At 42.8% G+C, this 17,846-nt stretch overlaps 1 pseudogene across 1 annotated transcript in view; it reads right to left on the bottom strand.

Moving 5' to 3' along the window:
- Positions 1 to 9,431, bottom strand: part of LOC306912388 (syntenin-1-like) — a 28,333-nt pseudogene extending 18,902 nt beyond the window's left edge. Inside the window, exon 1 of the transcript in view lies at positions 9,381 to 9,431. The product of the transcript in view is annotated as a syntenin-1-like (transcript). The remainder of the gene's footprint in view (positions 1 to 9,380) is intronic.
- Between the last annotated feature and the right edge of the window lie 8,415 nt (positions 9,432 to 17,846).

The raw sequence follows: 17,846 nt of genomic DNA, 5'->3' as shown, positions 1-17,846 counted from the left end.
TTATAATGGGGGGTGAATAGGGCAAAGTTTTAAACAGAGATATTTCCACGACACTTCTCAGGTTGATCAATGATATGAATACGAACATTTTTTGTATTGCAAGTTTCCATGAAATCCAATATGCCCGCCCCAATATTAGCCCCTATTAGTTATAATGGGGGGTGAATAGGGCAAAAATTTAAACTGAGAGATATTTCCACAAAACTTCTCAGGTTGATCAATGATATGAATACGAACATTTTTTGTATTGCAAGTTTCCATGAAATCCAATATGGCCAACACAATATTAGCCCCTATTAGTTATAATGGGGGGTGAATAGGGCAAAAATTTAAACTGAGAGATATTTCCACAAAACTTCTCAGGTTGATCAATGATATGAATACGAACATTTGTTGTATTGCAAGTTTCCATGAAATCCAATATGGCCGCCACAATATTAGCCCCTATTAGTTGTAATGGGGGGTGAATAGGGGAAAATTTTAAACTGAGAGATATTTCCACAAAACTTCTCAGGTTGATCAATGATATGAATACGAACATTGTTTGTATTGCAAGTTTCCATGAAATCCAATATGGCCGCCCCAATATTAGTTATAATGGGGGGTGAATAGGGGAAAATTTTAAACTGAGAGATATTTCCATGAAACTTCTCAGGTTGATCAATGATATGAATACGAACATTTTTTGTATTGCAAGTTTCCATGAAATCCAATATGGCCGCCCCAATATTAGTTATAATGGGGGGTGAATAGGGGAAAAATTTAAACTGAGAGATATTTCCACGAAACTTCTCAGGTTGATCAATTATATGAATACGAACATTTTTTGTATTGCAAGTTTCCATGAAATCCAATATGGCCTCCCCAATATTAGCCCCTATTAGTTATAATGAGGGGTGAATAGGGCAAAGTTTTAAACTGAGAGATATTTCCACGACACTTCTCAGGTTGATCAATGATATGAATACGAAAAAATTTTGTATTGCAAGTTTCCATGAAATCCAATATGGCCGCCACAATATTAGCCCCTATTAGTTATAATGGGGGGTGAATATGGAATTTTTTTAAACTGAGAGATATTTCCACGACACTTCTCAGGTTGATCAATGATATGAATACGAAAAAATGTTGTATTGCAAGTTTCCATGAAATCCAATATGGCCGCACCAATATTAGTTATAATGGGGGGTGAATAGGGGAAATGTTAAACTGAGAGATATTTCCACGAAACTTCTCAGGTTGATCAATGATATGAATACGAACATTTTTTGTATTGCAAGTTTCCATGAAATCCAATATGGCCTCCCCAATATTAGCCCCTATTAGTTATAATGGGGGGTGAATAGGGAAACATTTTAAACTGAGAGATATTACCACGACACTTCTCAGGTTGATCAATGATATGAATACGAACATTTTTTGTATTGCAAGTTTCCATGAAATCCAATATGGCCGCACCAATATTAGTTATAATGGGGGGTGAATAGGGGAAAATTTAAACTGAGAGATATTTCCACAAAACTTCTCAGGTTGATCAATGATATGAATACGAACATTTTTTGTATTGCAAGTTTCCATGAAATCCAAAATGGCCGCCCCAATATTAGTTATAATGGGGGGTGAATAGGGGAAAAATTTAAACTGAGAGATATTTCCACAAAACTTCTCAGGTTGATCAATGATATGAATACGAACATTTTTTGTATTGCAAGTTTCCATGAAATCCAATATGGCCGCACCAATATTAGTTATAATGGGGGGTGAATAGGGGAAAATTTTAAACTGAGAGATATTTCCACGAAACTTCTCAGGTTGATCAATGATATGAATACGAACATTTTTTGTATTGCAAGTTTCCATGAAATCCAATATGGCCTCCCCAATATTAGCCCCTATTAGTTATAATGGGGGGTGAATAGGGCAAAGTTTTAAACTGAGAGATATTTCCACGACACTTCTCAGGTTGATCAATGATATGAATACGAACATTTTTTGTATTGCAAGTTTCCATGAAATCCAATATGGCCGCCCCAATATTAGCCCCTATTAGTTATAATGGGGGGTGAATAGGGCAAAAATTTAAACTGAGATATTTCCACAAAACTTCTCAGGTTGATCAATGATATGAATACGAACATTTGTTGTATTGCAAGTTTCCATGAAATCCAATATGGCCGCCACAATATTAGCCCCTATTAGTTATAATGGGGGGTGAATAGGGCAAAAAATTTAAACAGAGATATTTCCACGAAACTTCTCAGGTTGATCAATTATATGAATACGAACATTTTTTGTATTGCAAGTTTCCATGAAATCCAAAATGGCCGCCCCAATATTAGTTATAATGGGGGGTGAATAGGGCAATATTTTAAACTGAGAGATATTACCACAAACCTTCTCAGGTTGATCAATGATATGAATACGAAAAAATGTTGTATTGCAAGTTTCCATGAAATCCAAAATGGCCGCACCAATATTAGTTATAATGGGGGGTGAATAGGGGAAAGATTTAAACTGAGAGATATTTACACGAAACTTCTCAGGTTGATCAATGATATGAATACGAACATTTTTTGTATTGCAAGTTTCCATGAAATCCAATATGGCCGCCCCAATATTAGTTATAATGGGGGGTGAATAGGGGAACATTTAAACTGAGAGATATTTCCACGAAACTTCTCAGGTTGATCAATTATATGAATACGAACATTTTTTGTATTGCAAGTTTCCATGAAATCCAATATGGCCTCCCCAATATTAGCCCCTATTAGTTATAATGGGGGGTGAATAGGGCAAAGTTTTAAACTGAGAGATATTTCCACGACACTTATCAGGTTGATCAATGATATGAATACGAAAAAATGTTGTATTGCAGTTTCCATGAAATCCAATATGGCCGCCCCAATATTAGCCCCTATTAGTTATAATGGGGGGTGAATAGGGCAAAAAATTTAACTGAGAGATATTTCCACAAAACTTCTCAGGTTGATCAATGATATGAATACGAACATTTTTTGTATTGCAAGTTTCCATGAAATCCAATATGGCCGCCACAATATTAGCCCCTATTAGTTATAATGGGGGGTGAATAGGGCAAAAATTTAAACTGAGAGATATTTCCACGAAACTTCTCAGGTTGATCAATTATATGAATACGGAAAATTTTTGTATTGCAAGTTTCCATGAAATCCAATATGGCCGCCACAATATTAGCCCCTATTAGTTATAATGGGGGGTGAATAGGGAAATTTTTTAAACTGAGAGATATTTCCACGACACTTCTCAGGTTGATCAATGATATGAATACGAACATTTTTTGTATTGCAAGTTTCCATGAAATCCAATATGGCCGCACCAATATTAGTTATAATGGGGGGTGAATAGGGGAAAAATTTAAACTGAGAGATATTTCCACGAAACTTCTCAGGTTGATCAATGATATGAATACGAACATTTTTTGTATTGCAAGTTTCCATGAAATCCAATATGGCCGCCCCAATATTAGTTATAATGGGGGGTGAATAGGGGAAAATTTAAACAGAGATATTTCCACGAAACTTCTCAGGTTGATCAATTATATGAATACGAACATTTTTTGTATTGCAAGTTTCCATGAAATCCAATATGGCCTCCCCAATATTAGCCCCTATTAGTTATAATGGGGGGGGAATAGGGCAAAGTTTTAAACTGAGAGATATTTCCACGACACTTCTCAGATTGATCAATGATATGAATACGAACATTTTTTGTATTGCAAGTTTCCATGAAATCCAATATGGCCGTCCCAATATTAGCCCCTATTAGTTATAATGGGGGGTGAATAGGGAAAAACTTTAAACTGAGAGATATTTCCACGAAACTTCTCAGGTTGATCAATGATATGAATACGAAAAAAAATTGTATTGCAAGTTTCCATGAAATCCAATATGGCCGCCACAATATGGCCGCCACAATATTAGTACCAAGAAAATAAGTTTTGGCTCTAACTTCTGAACCAGATGAGCTAGAAATGCAAACTTGGTGTCTATTTCATGGTTTCTGACCATGAGAGACTCAATGGAATACCTATTTTTATTATTGGGTGTGTCTGGACCCTTATTGTGCATATTTACAAGATGGTGGCTACCCGAAATAGTGCTTTACCATGATTTCTACCATGATTGTTGACTGTTTTGGCAAACACAAGCAATATTAGTCCATTGGCTAAGATCCATGGCACAGAAGGGACATATATGCTTGAGCTTGCATATTGTCAAAATGGCTGCAAACATGAAAAAGAAAAGAGACATTACATTTCCTGTCAGATTTTGGATACCTGCATTTGCCATAACATCAAAGGTTGTCCACCAGAAATATCTATGACCCAATAGAATAAAAAAAGGGGTGGTTTGCCCCCCTGGGTAATAGGATCTTACAGGAATTGTAATGTGTAAAATTTTGCCCTATTCACCCCCCATAGGGGCTAATATTGGGGTGGCCATATTGGACGTTCGCCCAAAACTTGACCGGGTTGTCCATATAGGTTGTGATCCTACTGGGTCATAGATATTATTTCTGGTGGACAACTTTGTATGTTATGACAAATGCAGGTCAACCCCCTTTGCCCCCTGGGTAGTAAATGGGATTTGTGTATGTACTGCAGATTCAGCATTGTTGCATAATATTTATTTTGCCACAGAACCATGCCATTATTCCAATAGAATGAACTAACAGTCATCTTACAAACTATAAAATAGCTCAAGGCTGTATTGCTGATTACTTAGCTTAGGACCCCCGCAGTGGTGTCCGGTTAGAACTTAAACCAGGATGCTTTGACTTCTGCCTTCTCCCTGAAGCCGACCCTCTATATATTCTCCAACCAGGCTTGTCACGATGACTAAGCCAGTTAGATCTATCCATATATGGTTCTATCCATATATGGTTCTACCATATCTATCGATATCAGCACTAAGTCGGCTCGGGCCCAAATATAGGGATTGTCATACTAAACATGTCATATATCATATAGCCCAACGTCCTAGTCAGAGTCTTCGTTACACAAACCAAACTATGTAATTAGTGTGGTTGCAACCAGACTATTGTAATTGTAACACTTTTTAGTGTTATTGTTATTGGTAACATTTATTTATTGTATATTAGGCCTATAAACTTTATTGTGTCACGCTACTCCTCCCTGTTTTTGCCGCACCCACTCATATGTCAAAACGACCGGCTTAATCGGGAATCGTGTGCTATCTCCTTGCTAAGACATTAATTAGTTAGTGAATTAATTTTCCCCATTCACGTGAATGGGAAATGCGAAACTCACATTCACGTATTTTTTCCTCTGAGACCGGACAGGATGCAGGCTATTTGCATCATTGCAGTTTGAAGTGAAAATGACATCCTTAGATTCTGGGATGGAATACTGTACTCAGTAGGCCTACTGTACTCTAACGTCGTTGAAGTAGGACTCCTGGGACCCATCTTAACGACCACCCCTGGGTCCAGGGACCCATTACATGGGAGCAACATAAAAATAGCAGATCTACATAGAATAGATCAACAAGTTCATAAAAAATAACAAACTAAAAATAGCAGATCTACAAGCTCATACACAGAGTGCACAGAGTGACGCGCTACAAGCTTGTAGATCTGGCATTTTTGAGAAATCGTGAAATGAGCGCCAATCTTTGAATATAATATTCATTCACAGCGAACGTTTCTGGGAGGTCCATGAAACAACATTTTAAGATTGGGGTCCACGGCCAATTACATACATATTTTGGGGTCCTTGACATGAAATAGTTTGAAAACCACTTTTATAGAAACAGGTTTTTCAGAAAATGATGAACATTTAGTAGAATCTGGTCTCAGTCCTAAATGGGTATGATGTAGAATTGTTATTTTGATCAACGTTTGCCTGTCATCTCTCCTACAATGATACATCAATACAGCATGGAAAAAAAATCAGAATCTACAGCTTGGTAGGCTGCATAATAACCAACACACCAACATATGATGTACATAGCTTGGTAGGGCAGAGATAACCAACCATAGAATCAATAAAGGAATTACGAAGGTGGTTTCCTCGTAGACAGCAAGAACATGAAATATTATCTGTAGTAGTTGCTTCACTAGTGTGGGAACATTCTACCAATGAATGAAAAACAGGAATACTTTTTGATAATTAATTGAAAGTAAACAATCATCGTGCATGTTGTGCGATGTGAAAATGAAGTGTGTGTGTGTGTGTGTGTGTGAGTGTGAGTGTGAGATAGAGAGAGAGAGAGAGAGAGAGAGGGAGAGAGGTCCCCCCCCCATATCGGTGTCAGGTTACTTGTGCTCACGACACGATGAGCCCCAGTGCAAATGCCCCGGTGTGGCATGATCTGATTGCCGGGAGACTACATGCTTCAGCCCCGCGGAGCGGATCGGACAACGAGGGCAATAAATCATCATAGCGATATTGATTATCACAATGAATAAGCATAAACACACAGTTCACTTGAACAATGTTGTGGTACATAAGATATTTGAAGACGGATATGCATTTTAGCCCGCTGCAGTGCTGCTACTCAACCTGTGAGCAGGGCTCCGACCGCAGCAGGCTGAACTTAGCCGTGGTTGAGGGCATGTCAGTGGGGGGGACAGAGCTAGATGGCCGGGGCATGGGACTCGAGTGCGAAATTGCGATTATGCAACAGTTACCCAAAAAAAAAACACGTCAACTCAATGTCATTGTAACTAACATTTTCGAGCGAAAAAATATTTTTTTGAATGAGACTTTCACCCAGTATGAAGCTAAATGTGACACCAAAAGAGTAGCATAAGTTGCTATGCTACTTCTGCGACCAAGCCCGCATAGAAGACGGGGGAAATTTTATTGCCTGGCTGACATCATCATCATGATTAGCATTAAAAATAGCCGTTCTTATCTCAAGAGGGGAATTCCCCCTTTAACCCATTTAGACCTGAGGACGCATCTGTGTCATATTATAGCTTTTAACCCATTTTGGGCGGGAACCCCTTTTGGTGTTTTAACTAAGCATTATGTTATACTTTAGCTATTGAAAAATAGCAGATCTACAAGCTCATAGCGCGCCACCGAGTGGCGCCCTAGTCATGTTATTATTTGATATTTATCAATATTCCCATGCCTTTATCCAAGGCGCTTTACATAGAGTGTGCATTACATTCACCCATTTACACACACATTCATACACACATTCATACACCAATGGCGGCGGAAACCATGTAAGGCACCAACCAGCACATCGGGAGCAATTAGGGGTTCAGAGTCTTGCTCAAGGACACTTCGACACTAACTCTGGGGGAGCCCACAGGGTTCGAACTGGCAACCTTGCGGTTGGTTACCATCCAGCCACTCTACCCCTGAGCCACCGCCGCCCCAAATTATATATACGATCCCCATCTGAAAATAATGTTGAATGTGTGTATGAAGCTATGAATGGGTGAATGTAATCAATCTATGTAAAAGCGCCTTGGATAAAGGCGCTATATAAATGCACCATTTTACCATTTAGGGCCCTTGACATGAAAAGGTTTGAGCACCACTGATATAGAAACAGGTTTTTCATAAAACTGTCAGGATTTAGAAGACGAAGACGTTTTGAAGAATCCGGTCTCAGGTGTAATGGGTTAACACATTCTGGACGGGAACCCCTGTTGGTGTTTCAAGCATTACGTTATACTTTAGCTTTTGCAAAATAGCAGATCTACAAGCTCATAGCGCGGCACCGAGTGCCGCACTACGAGCTTGTAGGTCTGCTATTTTAGAAAAATCTTTGAATATATCTTTGAATATATATTATTTCACGGTGAACGTTTTTAACTCAAATCTGCGGCCAAATACATATAATTCTGGGGGTCCTTGACATGAAAAAGGTTGAGAACCACTGATTTAGGAAAACTGTTAGGATTTAGAAGCCATTTTTTTAGAATCAGCCTCAGATCAAAATCTGATCTGCCTGCCCTCAGCGGTATGGTTCATTATGGTTCCCACTGTCTGTCAGCCATCAGCGGTGTTATGCAATAATGCAAGTTTCCATTTCACTTCCCGTCTGTTCTGTTCTCAGTTGCCGTCTCGGTTTCAGAGTGACGCCCGAAATGTTGCAAGCTAACCTTCCCCTTTCAGTACTCGTGTACTTACTGAACAATGACATGACAAACATGTGTGACTGACTGTTGTAGTAGGTTAGTGTGTAGGTCAGTGTTGTTTCCGTCGACTAAAACCAAGACAAAAAATGTTTCGTTGACTACCTTTTTCACTGACAAAAACTACATTGAAACTAAATGAAAACCAAGCGATGATGACTAAAACTAAGACTAGATAGGTTGACAATTTCATAAACAGAAAACTAGAGTAAAATGTTAGGATGGGACTAGTGGACAAGAGATCCAGTATAAGTAAAAGACACAAGTCATTTTAAACTCTGTTGCGACGCATTGTGAGCTTGTAGATCGGCTATTTTCAGCAAGTGTAAAAACAGTCATTACAACGGCATCAAGGCCCTCCAAAATACATTTTAGTCCACTAAATCAACTGCAGATTTAGTCGACTAAAATCTTATGACATTTAGTCGACTAACACTAATACATTCCAGGTGACTAAAATGTGACTAAACCTAAATGAAAACTATTCAAGACTATATGACTAAAACTAAAATTATCTGCCAAAAACAACACTGGTCATCATCAGCCATGTCAGTGGATATATTCCAGTATTAATATCCCTTGCTTTGCATCCCACTCTGAACACCTATACTAGCCTCAGCCTTTGGTAAGCTCAATGCAACTCTTGATACTAGCCATCATTCTCCACAGCTAGCTCCCTGGAATAGCCATCCAACAAAGCCTAATGGAAGGTACATGTATCCTACTTTTCATTTTAACACCATGGCACTGAATGAGGCAAGACGTCTTGAAAAATGTCATCCATGGACAATCTTATCTTGCGAACCACTTGACTGATCAGCTGCCATTTCCACTGATCAGCAGCGCTAGTTGATCAGCTGCCTTGGCCCAAGGCAGGAGGCCAAGGAATAACCTCCTCAAATATCTTTTTCACATAGTGATCGATTATTCCCCCCCACATTTTCCTAAATTCATCATTTCAGATGCAACCTCCGACTGCCACCCCAAAATGTGGCAAGAATTAACACCCTGGGCGGCATAAACAGAGGTCTCTGTCCTATCACACACACACACACACACACACACACACACACACACACACACACACACACACACACACACACACACACACACACACACACACACACACACACACACACACACACACACACTTAGAGGAAAGAGAAAGGGCTCTGGGCCAGACTAAAAACCAGCCCCAGAATGATGAAATCCTTCAGTCTTACCTTCATCACCTTGTCCACCTTCAGATCCTCCAGGGACGGATACAGAGACATCCTGAGGAGAGAGACGGAGACTGAGTCAATGAAAAGAACTATAGGACGGATACAGAGACATCCTGAGGAGAGAGACGGAGACTGAGTCAATGAAAAGAACTATAGGACGGATACAGAGACATCCTGAGGAGAGAGACGGAGACTGAGTCAATGAAAAGAACTATAGGACGGATACAGAGACATCCTGAGGAGAGAGACGGAGAGACTGAGTCAATGAAAATAACTATAGGACGGATACAGAGACATCCTGAGGAGAGAGACGGAGACTGAGTCAATGAAAATAACTATAGGACGGATACAGAGACATCCTGAGGAGAGAGACGGAGACTGAGTCAATGAAAAGAACTATAGGACGGATACAGAGACATCCTGAGGAGAGAGACGGAGAGACTGAGTCAATGAAAAGAACTATAGGACGGATACAGAGACATCCTGAGGAGAGAGACGGAGAGACTGAGTCAATGAAAAGAACTAGAGGCCTGAAATAAGACTCGTCTTGTGTTGGTTGGTGTATGCAATTGACTACCAGTCAGAATAAAAAATACAAACGAAAGTGTGTGTGTCCTTGTGTGTGTGTGTGTGTGTCACGGTGTGTGTCAGGTTGGGGACCCAGATGCAGAACAAGCAGGCAGGCAGGTAAAGTCTATGGAGCTAATATTGTGCCAAAACGTTTGATCGTTTAACAGAAACAGTTCCATCGAAAAAAATAAAATTGAAGTTGAAAAGTAAAAATGTAACCTGAAAGTCTCTTATTTCTTTCTTGAACTTGAAAAATACCAAGATTTATTCAAAAGTTTTTTTTTGTATTCAAAAGTTTTTTTCAGTTTAATTTTTAACTTTAATATACATTTAGATTTTTGAGTATATATATGTTTTTTTTCATTCAGATCTTATTTTTTACAGATTCAAATCATATTTTTTTGGTTTCAGGTGTGTTTTTTTTTCGCTTCTCACTTTGCTCACTTTCAGGTGCCAAAAAGTTTCAAATTACTTTTGGCACAGATCTTGCATGGGGGTGCGGCCTCAACCCTCCTGCCCCGTGATGTCATCAACCTGCATCCAGGAAATGTAGTTTAGAACAACTCTATGGTTTAGAAGCATACTGGTACCTACAGTTCAGGTAATACTAATACTACTACTACTATAATAATAATAATAATAATAATAATAATAATAATAACCACGTCCCAAGCTTCCTCGTGGCCACTGACATCATGACTGGAGCTAGAAGAGGGTCTGTGTGTGTGTGAGAGAGAGAGAGAGAGAGAGAGAAGGTAGAAGGTGGACAGAACACACACGCACACACACATGCACACACACAGACGCGCGCGCGCGAGAGTGCACGCACGCATGCACGCACGCACACACACACACACACACACACACACACACTGACCTGGCGTTGTGTTGTGTTACACACCTGGTACGAGCGCCATAGTTTTTGACACGATTACAATCCTTTTAAATTCCATGCAATCTTTTCAGTTCGGAGCTGGAGATGGAGATGGCAGCCTGTGTGCACGTGGATGCTATTTCAGTGTTCCGCAGTAGACTACACACACACGGACACACACACACACACACACACACACACACACACACACACACATACACATACACATACACACACACACACACACACACACACACACACACAACACACACACACACACACACACACACACACACACACACACACAATTGTTTTATTTTATAAACTTACGTACTTACGCCTGCTACCCCTTCTGGGGCATAGGCCGTCAACAAGCGATCTCCAGGCATCTCTGTCTTGGGCTGTTCTCTCCAGCTCTTTATTTTATAAAGTGAACAGTATTTTAACTCAAATCTTTACTTCTTTTTTTTTATATATATATCATTTTTATCCCACAATTTTGTAACCCATTTTTCACCCGTGTCAGTTATTTAATGTGATCCTGGGCTCTACACACCCTCCGCCAACCTAGTTCCCATATATGGGGGACATGGGGAGAGCAACGGACTTGAACTCATGCTTCCTTCATGCCTGAGTGTCCAAATTTCTCCTTTACACCTGACAGGGGGGAGTTTCCCTGGTTGGACGTAGCGCGTGGAAGGAACATGTTATTCGAACCAGTTCCTTTCCCCTCCATCAGGCGCCCCGGCTGGCAAGGGGGAGGCAGTTTAGAGACCAGGATTACTGCATGTTTTTTGTGAGGGTACGTACCCTAGGGGACACATGCAAACTCCACACAGAAAGGCCCTTTCGCCAACCCCGCCTCGGGTATGGGCACTCTTACGCGGAGGAGGAAACACGCCGCCAGCACCCACAGCGTCCCGAGCGGGAATATAACCCAGGACCTTCTAGCTGTGAGGCGACAGAACTACCAACTGTGCCACCGTGCCCCCAAATCTTTACTTCTGAGGGTCGGTGGGAAATACATGATTTGAAGTTGAAGTTAACATGAAATAGTTTGAGAACCACTGATATAAGATATCTTAGGAGAGACAGCACCCACTTGGGAACGGGAGCGTTCCCTGTTCGATCATGGGCTCCCCCTGAGTTAGTGGCGAAGTGCCCTTGAGCAAGACGCTGAACCCCTAATAATTGCTCCTGATGTGCAGGTTGGATGAATGTGTGTGTGAATGGGTGAATGGTAATGCACAATGTAATGCACTTGCCTGGAAAGCCTTGCATGGGATGAGGAGAGTGTGGAAATCAGACATGCGAGAAGACCTTAAGAGCTACTGTGTTTGGAGTCAGTACTACTGTATGGGGCTGAGACATGGACCCTCACAGTGGAGTCAGTACTGCTGTATGGGGCTGAGACATGGACCCTCACAGTGGAGTCAGTACTGCTGTATGGGGCTGAGACATGGACCCTCACAGTGGAGTCAGTACTGCTGTATGGGGCTGAGACATGGACCCTCACAGTGGAGTCAGTACTGCTGTATGGGGCTGAGACATGGACCCTCACAGTGGAGTCAGTACTGCTGTATGGGGCTGAGACATGGACCATCACAGTGGAGTCAGTACTGCTGTATGGGGCTGAGACATGGACCCTCACAGTGGAGTCAGTACTGCTGTATGGGGCTGAGACATGGACCATCACAGTGGAGTCAGTACTGCTATATGGGGCTGAGACATGGACCCTCACAGCCCTCACAGTGGAGTCAGTACTGCTGTATGGGGCTGAGACATGGACCCTCACAGTGGAGTCAGTACTGCTGTATGGGGCTGAGACATGGACCCTCACAGTGGAGTCAGTACTGCTGTATGGGGCTGAGACATGGACCATCACAGTGGAGTCAGTACTGCTATATGGGGCTGAGACATGGACCCTCACAGCCCTCACAGTGGAGTCAGTACTGCTGTGTGGACCCTCACAGTGGAGTCAGTACTGATGTATGGGGCTGAGGCATGGACCCTCACAGTGGAGTCAGTACTGCTGTATGGGGCTGAGGCATGGACCCTCACAGTGGAGTCAGTACTGCTGTATGGGGCCGAGACATGGACCCTCACAGCCCTCACAGTGGAGTCAGTACTGCTGTGTGGACCCTCACAGTGGAGTCAGTACTGATGTATGGGGCTGAGGCATGGACCCTCACAGTGGAGTCAGTACTGCTGTATGGGGCTGAGGCATGGACCCTCACAGTGGAGTCAGTACTGCTGTATGGGGCCGAGACATGGACCCTCACAGTGGAGTCAGTACTGCTGTATGGAGCTGGGTGACATGCCGGCATTCAAACATGAAACATATCTAAACATGAAATGAAAAGGAAATACATTGATTGACCTTTGTGGTTCCCTATAATGTACTAAAGGTTAATTTAGTTAGCAAATAATGTTATATGTTCTCAGTGGACACTTTGTGTGTGTGTGCGTGTCACGTGTGTGTGTGTGTGTGTGTGTGTGTGTGTGTGTGTGTGTGTGTGTGTGTGTGTGTGTGTGTGTGTGTGTGTGTGTGTGTGTGTGTGTGTGTGTGTGTGCGCGTGCGCGTGCGTGCGTGTGCGTGTGTGCGTGTGCGTGTGTGTGTGTGTGTGGCGGGGGGTGGGGCTGTTTTGGTTAAACACACAGCGAGCCCCGCACAAAAGAACTATAGGACTATAGGACGGATACAGAGACATCCTGAGGAGAGAGACGGAGAGACTGAGTCAATGAAAAGAACTATAGGACGGATACAGAGACATCCTGAGGAGAGAGACGGAGAGACTGAGTCAATGAAAATAACTATAGGACGGATACAGAGACATCCTGAGGAGAGAGACGGAGAGACTGAGCAACGGACTTGAACTCATGCTTCCTTCATGCCTGAGTGTCCAAATTTCTCCTTTACACCTGACAGGGGGGAGTTTCCCTGGTTGGACGTAGCGCGTGGAAGGAACATGTTATTCGAACCAGTTCCTTTCCCCTCCATCAGGCGCCCCGGCTGGCAAGGGGGAGGCAGTTTAGAGACCAGGATTACTGCATGTTTTTTGTGAGGGTACGTACCCTAGGGGACACATGCAAACTCCACACAGAAAGGCCCTTTCGCCAACCCCGCCTCGGGTATGGGCACTCTTACGCGGAGGAGGAAACACGCCGCCAGCACCCACAGCGTCCCGAGCGGGAATATAACCCAGGACCTTCTAGCTGTGAGGCGACAGAACTACCAACTGTGCCACCGTGCCCCCAAATCTTTACTTCTGAGGGTCGGTGGGAAATACATGATTTGAAGTTGAAGTTAACATGAAATAGTTTGAGAACCACTGATATAAGATATCTTAGGAGAGACAGCACCCACTTGGGAACGGGAGCGTTCCCTGTTCGATCATGGGCTCCCCCTGAGTTAGTGGCGAAGTGCCCTTGAGCAAGACGCTGAACCCCTAATAATTGCTCCTGATGTGCAGGTTGGATGAATGTGTGTGTGAATGGGTGAATGGTAATGCACAATGTAATGCACTTGCCTGGAAAGCCTTGCATGGGATGAGGAGAGTGTGGAAATCAGACATGCGAGAAGACCTTAAGAGCTACTGTGTTTGGAGTCAGTACTACTGTATGGGGCTGAGACATGGACCCTCACAGTGGAGTCAGTACTGCTGTATGGGGCTGAGACATGGACCCTCACAGTGGAGTCAGTACTGCTGTATGGGGCTGAGACATGGACCCTCACAGTGGAGTCAGTACTGCTGTATGGGGCTGAGACATGGACCCTCACAGTGGAGTCAGTACTGCTGTATGGGGCTGAGACATGGACCCTCACAGTGGAGTCAGTACTGCTGTATGGGGCTGAGACATGGACCATCACAGTGGAGTCAGTACTGCTGTATGGGGCTGAGACATGGACCCTCACAGTGGAGTCAGTACTGCTGTATGGGGCTGAGACATGGACCATCACAGTGGAGTCAGTACTGCTATATGGGGCTGAGACATGGACCCTCACAGCCCTCACAGTGGAGTCAGTACTGCTGTATGGGGCTGAGACATGGACCCTCACAGTGGAGTCAGTACTGCTGTATGGGGCTGAGACATGGACCCTCACAGTGGAGTCAGTACTGCTGTATGGGGCTGAGACATGGACCATCACAGTGGAGTCAGTACTGCTATATGGGGCTGAGACATGGACCCTCACAGCCCTCACAGTGGAGTCAGTACTGCTGTGTGGACCCTCACAGTGGAGTCAGTACTGATGTATGGGGCTGAGGCATGGACCCTCACAGTGGAGTCAGTACTGCTGTATGGGGCTGAGGCATGGACCCTCACAGTGGAGTCAGTACTGCTGTATGGGGCTGAGGCATGGACCCTCACAGTGGAGTCAGTACTGCTGTATGGGGCCGAGACATGGACCCTCACAGCCCTCACAGTGGAGTCAGTACTGCTGTGTGGACCCTCACAGTGGAGTCAGTACTGATGTATGGGGCTGAGGCATGGACCCTCACAGTGGAGTCAGTACTGCTGTATGGGGCTGAGGCATGGACCCTCACAGTGGAGTCAGTACTGCTGTATGGGGCCGAGACATGGACCCTCACAGTGGAGTCAGTACTGCTGTATGGGGCCGAGACATGGACCCTCACAGTGAAGACAGTACTGCTGTATGGAGCTGGGTGACATGCCGGCATTCAAACATGAAACATATCTAAACATGAAATGAAAAGGAAATACATTGATTGACCTTTGTGGTTCCCTATAATGTACTAAAGGTTAATTTAGTTAGCAAATAATGTTATATGTTCTCAGTGGACACTTTGTGTGTGTGTGTGCGTGTCACGTGTGTGTGTGTGTGTGTGTGTGTGTGTGTGTGTGTGTGTGTGTGTGTGTGTGTGTGTGTGTGTGTGTGTGTGTGTGTGTGTGTGTGTGTGTGTGTGTGTGTGCGCGTGCGCGTGCGTGCGTGTGCGTGTGTGCGTGTGCGTGTGTGTGTGTGTGGCGGGGGGTGGGGCTGTGTTGGTTAAACACACAGCGAGCCCCGCACAAAAGTGTCCTCCTTTCTGAGGTCTTGCTGGAGGCCACCCTGACACACATACTCAGGGACGCTGCTGACCATTTGCTTGCCCTACGCATGATATGTTTGTGCTGCTCTCAAAAAAGAGTGCGAACCCCTGATGGACATCAGAGGTCAAACCATCATCATGAGAGCGAATTGGAATGCCAGACAAAAAAGAATAAGATGGGAAATAGGTGGCTGAGGAGGACTTTTGGACCGAAATAAATAATAGTCAAATCAATGTTGGTTAAAACACAAATAACACGTCCCATGAAAGTTTGATGATAATCAACAATATCAGCTTTTAAAACCTTTATTAGGTCAACATGTTATGAATCCTGCAAAGTTATCAAAGATGTCTCTTCTCTATTATTATCGTATTCATAGAGATCAGATAACATATCCTTGTCTATGGTTTTATTCTCACGGATCGCCTTGCATTTGAAAAGGCTGTTTTTGTGTGTTTTCCCGTAATACCATTATTCAGTGCCAGTGGTAGCGAAGAGAAGCCAAAATGCTGTGGTTCGTGTGTGTGTGTGTGTGTGTGTGTGTGTGTGTGTGTGTGTGTGTGTGCGCGTGTGTGCGCGTGTGTGCGTGCGGCAGGGCTACTGTCTGCAATATTAGTCCATGCCTATCCAACACAATGTTGAGCATTATGGATTATCAGTAAACCATGTAACCAGGAAAACATCATGCACACTATATTACAGTTAGAGGGACTACGGCCAACCGAGGTGTTAAGGTGCAAGGTGTTAATCCGGCTTAACGAAGACGGATCACCTGAAAGCGCAAAAGTGGTGACGGTGAAGGAATTAAAAGAACTTGATAAATACAATGACACTTCGGCCTAAGTACTTGCGCTGTCACCGTGATGATCTGCCCTGCGAACATGACAGTTATATTGGCCTAGCCCTAGGCTATAATGAATGGCGTCCGTCTTTGTGTTTGTTGTTTTTATTGTTCCCTTGGACTGTCCATGGAAGTAAACAACCTCTTCAAACATTCCCGAATCCATAATGACGGACACAATTAGGGACAATGACTTTTCTTTTCCTTTCGATGACGGCGATGATCATGATTTTGGACCGCGGGATATGGATCATAACGCTGCAGTGGCTGCACAGAAATACGAGGAGCTGAATCTACAAACGTTTGACTTCACAGAATACAAGTCGTATGAACTTGGAAATAGCATTGACCCGGATAACCACGTCTACAATGACACAAACTGGAACTGTGAGTACTACACGGAGCAACAGTTTAAAGGAAATGTAAAAATGGACGGTAGCTTGTCAATTATACACTTCAACAGCAGAAGTCTCTATAAAAACTTTAAAGACATTAAGGACTATTTAAAACAGTTTAACACATTTAATATTATTGCTATATCGGAATCCTGGCTCTCAAAAATCAAAGAGGCCGATGTTGAATTAGACCATTATGAATTATTCACAATGAACAGATCTAACAATGAGTATGGAGGAGTTGCCCTGTAAGTACATCATGATCTTAAATGCAAAGTAATTGAAACAATGTCATTAACTGTCGAAAATATCATGGAAATCATTACAGTGGAAATATATGTGGAAAAATCAAAGAGTATAATAATAAGTAGTGTATACAGAACTCCGGGATCATGTCTTGACACATTCAATGACAAGATGACTGACCTATTTGGCAAAGTTATTGAAAGAAAGACGGTGTACATAGCTGGTGATTATAATGTGAATCTTTTAAATGCTAAAGAACACAAAAAAAACAGAGACTTTGTGGATACAATGTATAGCTTAAGCCTTTTTCCTGTTATTTTAAAAACCAACACGAATAACTTGTAATAGTGCGACTTTGATTGATAACATCTTTACCAATGACATTGAGAGCAAAGTAGTAAGTGGAATTTTGCTAAATGATATCACAGACCACCTTCCTGTCTTTGCAACCTTTCAAAACTATATCAAAACAAAAAATCAGAGTTATC

This window comes from Electrona antarctica (genome assembly GCF_951216825.1).
Source record: "Electrona antarctica genome assembly, chromosome: 2".
Taxonomy (NCBI): domain Eukaryota; kingdom Metazoa; phylum Chordata; class Actinopteri; order Myctophiformes; family Myctophidae; genus Electrona; species Electrona antarctica.
This window is presented reverse-complemented; position numbering and strand designations above follow the sequence as displayed.